General features: G+C 39.7%; 1 protein-coding gene across 1 annotated transcript in view; it reads right to left on the bottom strand.

The window, feature by feature from the left end:
• The window catches only part of rbm38 (RNA binding motif protein 38), a 42110-nt gene that overhangs the window by 2470 nt on the left and 27422 nt on the right, over positions 1-12218 (bottom strand).

Raw genomic sequence — 12218 nt, 5'->3', positions numbered from 1 at the left:
GAGGCGCTGCTGACACTGAGCTCAGAAAACCGAAAACTCAAAACCAGCAACATCCTCACACATCCAAACACACACATAAAATCTGCCGCAGCATACCCTTCCTTTCACACATACACACACACACACAGCTGCAGTGTCATTCGTCTGCCATTCCCCTGCTGCTGTCCTGAGCTGAAGGATGATTTATAGGGACTGACAGTGGCTTTGTGGAGTAGGCAAATCAACCGAGTCTGCCGTCCTTACTGACCCTATTCATCCTAGCAAACGCTAATGCAGACAGGGAAATAGAGGGATTGAGAGAGACAAGGAGGACGAGAGAGGGAAACAGAGAGACAGAGACGAGGCAAAATAAAGAAGAGCAAAGTTGACAAGGGTGTGAGGACTCGCAAAGTAGGGCGAAGTGATTTCTGCAAATTAGCTGAAAATGAGTCCATGACTTCCGCTTTTCCTACATGGAGAGCTCCTTATCTGACCTTATGGAGTCTGCAACCTTTATAGAAATGAGCGGATTATAAAAAATATCAACTGTAGATGTACTGGAGGCCTGGAAGAGTTTGCTTTGTGTTTTTATTTTGTGTTGAATTAAGAGGACAGTTTTCTGTGCTGTGAAAGCAAATCCACTTTGCAGCACTTCAGAGCTGAAATAATATGGTAAAAATTGTATTATTAGCTACGTTTGCATCCAAAGATATGAATTAAATGTACATGTAAAACAGGAACATCGCATAAAAGACATGTGAATAAAGCAGCAATTCCATCCAATGAGTCAAAGAGAAAATATTTGAAAATCACTTCCCATGTAGTAGTGATGGGAAGTTCGGGTCATTTTACTGACTCGGAAGTTTGAGTCTCGTTCATCGAGATGAACAAATCTTTTTGAGTCATTTCGTTCATTTGGTTCAATTTGCCAAAATATTCTTAAAATGTTATGAATTGCTTCCAAACACATCTACAACCAGCCCAAAAGGTTGATCACACGACAAATAAGTCATAAAAAGATTACTATATGAAGGAGAAAATTATAATTCAATGTTTACCTGCTCTTTTGTCTATGTCTAGCCGGCAGCTAGCTCTCTGCAACTCTCACATGGTCGCCCACTGAAGCTAAGAAGGGCTGCGCCCGGTCAGTACCTGGATGGGAGACCACTTGGGAAAGCTAGGTTGCTGCCGGAAGTGGTGTTAGTGAGGCCAGCAGGGGGCACCCAACCTGCGGTCTGTGTGGGTCCTAATGCCCCAGTATAGTGATGGGGACTCTATACTGCTCAGTGGGTGCCGTCTTTCGGATGAGACGTTAAACCGAGGTCCTGACTCTCTGTGGTCGTTAAAAATCCCAGGATGTTCTTCGAAAAAGAGTAGGGGTTTAACCCCGGCATCCTGGCCAAATCTGCCCACTGGCCTCTGTCCATCATGGCCTCCTAACCCTCCCCATATCATGATTGGCATATCATCACTCTGTCTCCTCTCCACCAATCAGCTGGTGTGTGGTGTGCGGTCTGGCGCAAAATGGCTGCCATCGCGTCATCCAGGTGGATGCTGCACACTGGTGGTTGTGTAAAGCGCTTTGAGTGCCCAGAAAAGCGCTATATAAATGTAATTAATTATTATAATTATTATTATGAAGGTATTGTTGTCTCTTAGCTCAGCTCACCTCTTCATGTCTTCAAATGTCAGTGATTCGTTTACGTTACACTGATAGTCACGTATAATCTTAACCAATGTGCACAGTCTGAGCCGATAGGAGCCAGGATAAATAGTTCACCTTTTGATTCAATTCTTTTTCCGGCTCTAAACGCATTTGATTGGCGCGTGAGGAACGAATGACTCGATAGAGGACTCGAGAGATAAACGGATAAATTATTTTTCCGGCTCTAAACTCATATGATTGGCTTCTGCCTTTCCGCGATGAACGACCTGCACAAATGTGCGCACGCGCGGATGAACGAATCACTCCCTGAGAGGACTCGCAGTTCCCAAGTCATATTGAAGATTCATTCAAAATGAACGAATCGTTCATGAACGACCCATCACTACCATGTGTAACTTTTTTCCACAAACACAACAAAATGTAAATCAGCGCATAAAAAGACTGAGCATTTACAATGACACAAAGCGAAACCAAAACCTTTAAAGAGTGGTAGAAGTGATTTTGTCCGTTCTTTCTGGTTATTTTTATATTGACGTGTATAAAAACAATAGTGCAAAATGTAGATTTCTTACTGCAATGCTTCATTTTGTTTGATGCAAACTATAGATTTATTTGTCAAAGTAGCAGTTGGACTTTTTATAGCAGATAACTCGCATTCAAGCACATTCAAAGCAGCATAATAATGGTATTCATTGTTAGTATTATCATCATCATCGTCATCATTTATAATTTCTAGACATTAATTGTGCAATTATTGCACAAATATAAATAAGTCATTACAGAATTAGTTAGCTGTTTCTGGTTTTTGTTAGTCCTGATTAATGTTGTTTTCAAATGCAATGAATCTGTTAATATAGAATTTGCAGTGGTGCTTCTAAATTTTTTATGGTGCTCCTAAAATATTTGAAGTTGGGAGCAACGGTGCTACCGAGTAAGAAAGTAAATTTCAAGCCCCGCTTTAGACAGACACATTTTTTAAATTATTTATTCATTGTTCTATCATTTATTTACAGTGCAAAATTGTTTAAATATCAAAAATTCTACTTATGTTTTAGCACAAAGAGAGAAATGGACTACTGCTGTTTTTTCATATTATTTTGTGCTGTAATAATTGGTTTCTGACAGAAATAAACAAAACTTTAAAACATAAGGAGTTTTCATGTCATTTTCTAAACTAGTGGTGTTTAGAAATTAACAAATGCATAATAATCATGATAATCGTGAAACTGGGATTATTTCTCAGACTATAATTGTACAACCAAAATCTATAATCGTTGCAACCCTAGTTACAAACTAGGCTTGGGCGGTAATACGGTATACCGCGGGATCTAAAAATAGCAACGGTGTCAGTTTCTATACCGTCATAAAAAAACAATGGACTTAAATAGGAGACAAATATTAAATAATAAATATAATTTATTAAATGCCTACAAATGCGTATGCGTGATTGTCATCACGGGACAGTGTGGAGGAGAGAGAGAGAGAGAGAGGTGAGGTATGGTGGAGAGTCGCGCACCAAGTGACCTGCAGTTTGGCAGTAATTCCGGTTTTGAGAGAACGAGAAGGGAGACATGGTAAATACGAACTAGAGGTCTGCATTCCCGCTGCTTTACCGCGGGAGCAGCGGGACCCAATCAGATTTCTTGCGGTGCAGGAATAAATGTCCAAATAAAGCGTGGGAGTGGTCGGTAACTCTGGTGTAATTTAAAAGGGAGTGGACGCGGGGTCTAACAATATCACTCCTGAGCAAGCGATCATGCGGGCATCCGTGTGGATGCGGTATATGTGTGTGTGTGTGTGTGTGAATGAGAGAGAGAGCGTGCTGATTCTGTGTGTCGCTTGGTGCTCTGTGTGTGTGTGTGTGTGTGTGTGAATGAGAGAGAGAGAGAGAGCGTGGTGCTGTGCGTTGCTTGGTGCTGTCTCTCTCTCTCACTGTGTGTGTGTGTGTGTGTGTGCGTATGTGTGTAAATGAGAGAGAGCATACGCGGCAGATCTCTAATAGAACAAGACAAACAAGTGACCGCGAACCTAAGGTCGCATGTACGGTATTGAATGGTTTAGGCACAAGCCAACAGTTTGGTGACGCTGTCTGAGCCTTACGTCATCATTTTTAAAATTATGCACAGTAATACCGGATCCCGAGGTAAAATAGGGAGGAGGTTTGAAGGTATCAAAATTTGCATACCGCCCAAGCCTATTACAAACTACTTTTTTTAACCTTTCAATTTAAATTTCATAGTAAATCTTCCAGTGAAATATCAGACTTTTCTCCTGTGACTTTTCCAGGATTTCTCCAATAATTTCTCAAGCATAAGTGCCACAATTCTTTAAAAAAATTGTCTGCAAACTCGCATACAAATGCTTCAATTTAAAGGGTCACGAAACACCAAAACACATTTTTTGAGCTGTTGACAGTCATATATGTGTCCCACACTGCTAAAAACACTATTAGGACACCTATATTTCACTAAAAAGTGTAAATTGGTTGTTTTTGCATTATTTCAAGCAAATTCGAACTTCCGGTTTGAAACGAATTTTTGAAGCTGCGTCACGGTCATGACATAATAGCGTTGTATTCCAGCATGCAGACTGGACGTCTGTGCCAGAGTGTGTCTTATTGCGTCTTACAGTGTGATGCATAAATGCATGAGTAAGGCTTGGTTCAAACCAATCAGCGTGCTCTATTGTGCAACTTCATTAATATTCATTACTGTGTTTACACGACATAGACGCCACGTTGTGTTGGCAAAACAAGCGTGAAGTGTTGCTTTTATAGTTTGCTGCAGTGAAGTTTTGTTTTCATTTTTTCTCTGTGAGAGCTCAGAGTCACGTGTGGATTAACAGTGTACGCGACGCTCGACAACAATAACTTACGTGTCCAAGGAGGATTATTGTTTACCTGAGAGCTGTTCTCATCTGCAAACGCTGAGATCTGGATTCGCTTGTAGTATTCTCTTCATAAAGACGCGGCTCTAGTTGCTGGGGATTGTCCTGTCTCTACAGATTTGGTAAGTAAGCGACCAGTGCTCTTTGTTTATTCAGTTTGTTCGTATCGAACTAAGTTAACTATTGCACCGAGTGTAAACATGTTAGCACCACAACCAAACTTTAATCTCGTGTAGGGTTTTTACCGCATTTTGTGACCGGAATAACACACGCGGCTTTCTGACGCTACCTGCTGTGTGCATCTAAGTTTCCGGAAAATGCGGAGGTTTTTTTCTCTCATTCGCCGTGCGGTATTAAACATTGCATGAAAAATACACGCTTAGAGCAGCTCCTCGAATCAAATACCTCGTTTGTCGCAAGGGGCATGAATGAATTCCCTGAATGAAAGAGCCAAACTGCAGTTAAAGTCCACCATTTAATAATTTGGCAAATAATTCGACTACAGATGTTCATGTAGGTTAAACACCATCACTTTCTCCTCCGTGTTTATTTTGACTGAAACTCGCGCGTGCCCAAATAGACACTCCCACACCATCCCACTTTAGTTCCTCCGACACTCCCCCCTAAACAGAGCTGGACACGCCCACTTTTCTGACTTTTTCCAAAGTAGCGAGGGGGTTTCATGGCCCTTTAACAACGATTGAAGTGAGCTATCATTTATAGTCGATATTCCATCAGTCATTTTAGTGTTAAAAACCTGTGATTATAGGCGAGTCAGTACCGTAATCTGTCATTGATATATATAGCATTTATATTTCTTTAAGTGGTCATGGTAATCCGAGGATGCAAGAAGCCTTTTGAAAGTGTGCGTGGATGATAGTGACAAAGAACAGAGGCACAAAGAGAACAGAAAAGAAGAGGCACAGAAAGGAGAGCAAATTATGACGGCAAAGAGGAAGGACGAATGATCTTATGTCGTGTCTCCATGCCTGGAGCAGAATATCACTTTTAGCAGCCACATCTGTTGGGCGGAGGCAGCGACAGGAAGAGACACAGAGATGGAGGGGGTTTTAAAGGTCACGCCTTACCAATCATATACAAGAACAAACAGTGCGGTCAACAAATAAATGACTGATGAATAAGATATGGGGCCAGTTTAGGTAAAAGTCACCCATGCCACGTCACTCTAACTAAATGTAGCACTGCTAAAATGGGGGCTTGTGTGACATTGTAGGACATGCAGCTCTCAAACATGAATATGCACAGCCAAACACAAACAAATAACATGTATATTACTTAAACTAAAAAATAAATAAATAGATGATATATTTTACATATTTTTTTCTATTTCAAATGAATGTCGTCTTTCTTTTTAGTTGTCATATATTATAATGTTGTGGACTGATGATTTTTTTTTTTGTGCAGCAGATTTCTGGAGGAGCATACAACACTGAAGACAACCTTTATTCATTCGTTTTCTTTTTGGCTTAAGCCTGGTTTATACTTCTGCGTCAAGTGACCGGCATAACCCACGGCGCATGCAACGCGCGTGGCTGTGCATTTATACTTCTGCGCGCTGTCTCTGTCGGTCTGCATTAACACTTCCGAAACGCTAGTTGGCAGTGAGGTGTAAATGTTCCTCTGTGTCGAGTTTCTTCGCTGATGTTTTGCTTTTCCTGAACACTTCCGGGATGTACAAGTGGCTAAATCTCACTCAATTTGAGGCAGGAACCAGCGTGCGTGAAACAACTTTAACTATGAGGTAAACGAAAAACAAAACTTTCCATCCGGAGCTCCTTCACAGAACTCCACACTTGTAAACAATCGCTCCATCAGGCTCGCACCATTCACGCAGCTCTCGGTCCCGCCCAGACTCATCAGCGCTACCAAGCTGACCAATCACAGAGGTTGCGCTACGCATCGTTGCGACGTGTAGTTACATTTGAGAGGTGCACGTCAGCGACACCGATGGCCACGGCGAAGGACTATGCGTCAGCGCCGTAGCATACACTGGCGTTTGACGCAGAAGTATAAATCAGCCTTTAGTCCCTTTATTAATCTGGGGTTGCCAAAGCGGAATGAACCACCAACTTATCCAGCATGTGTTTTACGCAGTGGATGCCCTTCCAGCCGCAACCCATCACTGGGAAACATCCATACACACTCATTCACACATACACTATGGACAATTTAGCCTACCCAATTCACATGTACCACATGTTTTTTGGCTTGTGGGGAAAACCGGAGGAAACCCACATGGACACGGGTGAAAACAACGAAAGTGTTTCAACTATTTTTGCTAAATAAAACTGATATGGCTGAAAAAAAAATGTAAAAATCAAAGAGATTTAAAAATAAAAATCATAAAGATTACCAACGACGTGACATCTTTGCTCCTTGGTGCAATTGTGTTATTGCTGCCACCAAGTGATAAATGTCAAATGTCAGTGAACGTTTAATCAGCTCTGGGCACATGACTGCATCTCAGGCCTATTTACACCGGTATAAAGATTTTTGTCAGTCTGATCACACGCAGACGATGCTAAATACAAGTGTAAGCCGGTTTGCTGTAGTCAAAACACATCTGATTGTACTGTTTGATGCTCATGTGGTCAAATGTGATCAAACAGCCACAAACCACCATCTTTGCTCAAAAAGTGACCTTTTTCTTTAAGAAGAACATAAATATTCATTCACAGTAAACCTGTTTCAAACCAATTCAATTGCAAATGATTATAAAGTACAACAGGAAATGAGTTACAATAATTTGTTCCTACTATAGATGCGAGTGACTGACAATTTCCAATACTCTTCAAAATATCTTTTGGGTTTAATAGAAGCAAGAAACTCAAATACCAATCCCAACTAGAACCTAAAGTTCATTGATAAACTTTGATGTTGGCTTGAGAAAGGCAACGTGACTGCGCTAGGACTGGGAATGGCAGTTGGCAGGAAGCACGGCGGCGGTTGCTAAATGGTTGCTAGGCAGTTGCTAAAACAATTATGGCATTGTTAGGTAGTTGCTAAGCAGTTGCTAAATGGCAATGCTCGTGTAAATGTTTGATCAAATGCTAATACTTAGTAGGCATTTCTAGCATATGTTATTGCATTTAGATAATCATTCATAGCATTTAGCTAATCGTTATTAGCACTTGGCTTCCATTATCATTGTTACCATGCATAGTACACAGGAAGTCCCATTTGCTAGCATGAGTCAAACAAGCCAATGCCCAGGTCCCTACGATGTTCTGATGTAGAGATATTGCTATTTTTAAATGGTTGCTAGGTTATACTGTTTTATTGCTATGGGGACATTTGACAGGTTAGTGATGATACATCAAAGCTTCTTGGCAATATGAGTGATCTTAATCAACCCCGATGTTTCTATGACAGTCTTTATGAGTGTCAAAAACTGGACTTGAACATTATGTGTTCCTGGTGTTGGGTTGCGGCTGAAAGGGCATTCGCTGTGTAAAACAAATGCTGGATAAGTTGGCGGCTCATTCCGTTGTGGCGACCCCTGATTAATAAAGGGACTAAGGGAATGAACATCATGTAAATGATGTAAATGATGAAATGGCCTGCCGTATTTCTTTGAAAATACAATGCTTAATAAGTGTGAAAGTGATACATCCAAAAATGGCTTGCCATATCAGTAAAAAATATGGAGTTTAAGTCAAAAATGGCTTGCCATATTTTGAGAAAAATAATGCTTAAAAATAATTTATTGGAAAACTATAAGTCTGATAAACCTTAAAGATATAGCAACAAAATCTAACGCATCTAAATACAGCTTTTGGCCAAATTTGGGGCTTGTATAATTTTTTTATATGCTCGGATTATAAAAGTCTTATAGGCATGAGGAGATATAGCAACAATCTTGAATGCAGAAGGCACATTTTGACCACATTTGGGCCTTGTGGCATGAACGGCCTAGGAGGAGATACGTTTGTTTTCAAGGACAGAGTAGTATAACAGTATGTTGGCTTTCTCAAGCCAACATAAATAATTATAACTCTTAGCCCTTCAACTTACCCCTCATTTTGCGCATTCGTGTGAAAGGGGAGGGGTGTCCCAATTCTCCTAATCTTGAAGGCGTAGGCTAAAGGGATGGGCTAGATACCCCTAAAACGAATATTTTTCAGGACCACACTCATAACCAAGGGGTGAGAAAATTTCCCAGAATACACCAGCTAAAACGGCAGCATGGCTGCACACGGAAGTCAGGAGATGCACTAATTAGTATTTTTACTGTCACGTTATATTGTTATGATAAAAGGATATATACCTTTAGTGATTTCCTGAAGAAAAATACCCACAAATAAAGCAACTACAATAACTACAGCAGTCGCCATCGTCGACCTCATATGACGCAAGAGATTGTGATGACATATGAAGACGTGTGCAGATATTGTAGTGCTGTCCCATTTCTTGGGGGTAAATTTTGAACCCCGTTCCCTTTGGGGGGAAAAGGTAGGGGTACGAAAATAGAAATGGGCCTTAGAATCACTTGATTGCAAATAAATGGTGAGTACAAATCCATTTTAGGGTGAACTATTCCTTTGATTGCAGGTGTAAGCAGAGCCTCAGATGCTCAAGTAGTTTGATCCTCATTGTGCTAGTTCAGCAGAGCTCCCACAATGCCGTGTGTTAGCCAACACCCAACCCCCCCAACCACAGGGGGTTTGTTAGCAGCACCCTCCACCTTCATAATCCCCACCTCCAGCACCCTCGTAAAGCCTCGGGAAGCCCCCGTATCACCAACACCCTTCTCCCCAGACGAGAAAAATCCCTCTAATGCCAACCAACAGATGGCAAGAGTGCCAACCCGGTCATCTCCCTCTTAACAAGGACATTCAACTCACTAAAATAACCAAGTAGAGATATCGTCTCCCGCATGGCAAAACTAACAATGGTCTCTTTGTTTGAAGTGAATAATTGTCAGATCTGATCATCTCTCAAATTCATGTTGAAATACAACTCACCATTTACTCATTATTATGTGGTTGTAAAACTATTTGTGTGTTGTTTTTTTCTGCTTTTTACATATGAGCAAATCCAATAAATTGACAACCTTTAAAAGGATAAAGTTTTCACCAGAATAGCAAAACCGTTTCAAAGTAGTTTTTTTTTTTCTTCCTTGAGCAAGCTTGTATTTTTACGGTGGCTGGGAAGTGCAAAACAACATTACATGGTACATTCCACGTCACTTTCGGTGTGTGGTACATTCCTTTTCTGTAATGAATCTTGGTCCCACTTTATATTAAGTGTCCTTAACTACTATGTATTTGCATCAAAAAATAAATAAAATGTACTTACTGTGTTTATAATGTATTTGAGAACACTTGTGGTGCTTTTGAGTTGGATTAGAGGTTGGGTTATGGACAGGTTTGGTGGCGTGGGTAGGTTTAAGGGTGGGTTAAGGTGTAAGGGATGGTCAACAGTGTATTTACAAATGTAATTACCGAAGTTAATTAACGATGTAATTACATACAGGTATTTAATCAAGCATAAGTACACAGTAAATACATGTATTTACACAATAAGTACATTGTAATAACTATTAATTCCTGTGCAAGTACTTATTAGTTAAGGCTACTTAATATAAAGTGGGACCGGAATCTTTTATTGTAAATTTGTTTTGGGACTTGTAAAAGTGTTTTGCGTCTTAAGTTTTTTGTAAAATGTAAATTTGTTTCGTCCTTGGTAAAAAAAATTTTTTTATGTAATTGTGTCTGATGACAGGTAAAAATGTTTTTCAAAATGTAAATTTGTCTCGAGCTTTGTTAAAGTGTTTTACACTTTGTAATGTTGTTTTGCACTTCCCGGCCACCGTAATTTTTACAGTACTGTAAAAATACTCCAAAATATCTGTCAATGATTTTAAACAATTATATTTGATTTACGAAAATTCAAACAAGTGCCAATTTCACATCGGTCACATCCATATGGGAAAGGTGTCACATCCATAACCAAGCTTCTTCTTCATAAATGCAAAAGTCTTAAGTAAAAGTAAAATCCATCATGTTTGTTCTATAGAGAGTAAATTTCATTCTTTGATTAGCATTGTTTCTTTTGTGTTGTGCAGTTACTTCACAGAATATCTCCCAAGTATGTTGTAAACTCGCAAACTTTTTTAGGTCACATTCATAAGGTACGTTTATCTCACTCATTTAAATTATTAAAAAATGTTTGCGGACTGATATTTTTCTGATCCTATAACTCTGTGGTTACTTGTTTTGGAAAATATAAACAGATATTTCAATATATGGTTAACATACTTTCTCTGTGAATTTATCCTTTGAGTTCTTTGATGTCACTACATAATGCTGGAAATGCTCATCATGATATAAAAATGGTATTTGTCAAAGTGTTATAAGCCATGAACCAAAACAATGAGGAGAATCACATCATAGTTAAATGATTGCAAAGTATTATGTGAAAAAATCTGACAAATAGGCATGGGACGATAACTGTTTTTAAGGTATACCGCGGTTTGGAAAAGTCATGGTTTTAAAACCTTCAAATTTTTCTGTAATACCGTTCCTAAAGTATGAGTAAGATTTTTTTATTTACATTTTTTTTTTGTTTTTTAGGACAACAGTATCTCCAGCAGAAAAAATGTCCTAAGATGCCATTTTAAAGCAGAGTTCAGACTGCATGATTTTCAAAGTAGTCGTGCCACAGATGTTTCACACTGCATGACTATCTGGGCTGGCGTTTTGACGCTGCTTTGTTTACACGGCAAGATGGATCTGCGACAGGGGCTTTCACATTGCATGACTTTACAATAGGAAGAATCGCCGACAACTTCGTCCAAACTAAGTCCCACAGCCAAATTCACAAAGTATATCTTTTGTTATTAACTACATAATGAGAAAGAAACCTTTAATGGGGTAGAAAATGTGCATATTTGCTCACCTGGGTTTAAAGTGAATTAGTAATTTCTCCTCAACTTTCTTTATTGACCCGGTTGGGGTATTGCGCACATAACACGTCAAACAGACACGGGTGCTCCTGCCAAATTTACACTAGTTTTTCCTCAATTTCTTAGGTCCAAAAAAACTGAAAAGGAGCGTTTTAAACTTTTCCCCCAGCCTCCCGCTGGCCTGCAGTAACACACACAGACAAGTGAATGCTGCTCTCTCATTGGCTGTAGGCGATCGCCGATGTTTTCAATCACAGCTCATTTCACACGGCATGATTTGAATCGCCGTTAGCTCCAGATATTTAGCACGCCAAATATGTCACAGGCATCAGCGACTCATCGTCGATTCTCTCGGATCGCGTCTTTGATATTTCATCTGTGTGAAGGTCACTCACATGAACGAGCAGCGATTTGCCTGTGATTTCAGGCATTTGTCGGCGATTTCTCAAAACCTGTCGGCGAGTCAAAATCAGGGCTAAAATCATGCAGTCTGTACTAGACATAAATTGTAAAGAATTCTGTGTTTTTAAAGCTAATAAAGGCAGCAGAGATCAAAGATTTATTGAATTATTTAGCCTGATGTGTTTTCTGCTCCAAAATATTGTAATTCTTTCAAAAAATAAAGTATATTGTTTTCAAAGGGGAAAAGTGGTTTTTGTGTTTCATACCGTGATATTTTTATCATACCATCAGAATCCTATATTGACCCATGTCTACTGACAAATAGATAAAGACTGCAAACTTGCCATCTTTATTGAT

Source organism: Danio rerio, chromosome 23, assembly GCF_052040795.2.
Source record: "Danio rerio strain M-AB ecotype USA chromosome 23, GRCz13ab, whole genome shotgun sequence".
NCBI classification, from domain to species: Eukaryota; Metazoa; Chordata; class Actinopteri; order Cypriniformes; family Danionidae; genus Danio; species Danio rerio.
Note: the sequence above shows the minus strand (reverse complement) of the source record. Positions and strands in the feature narration are given on the sequence as shown.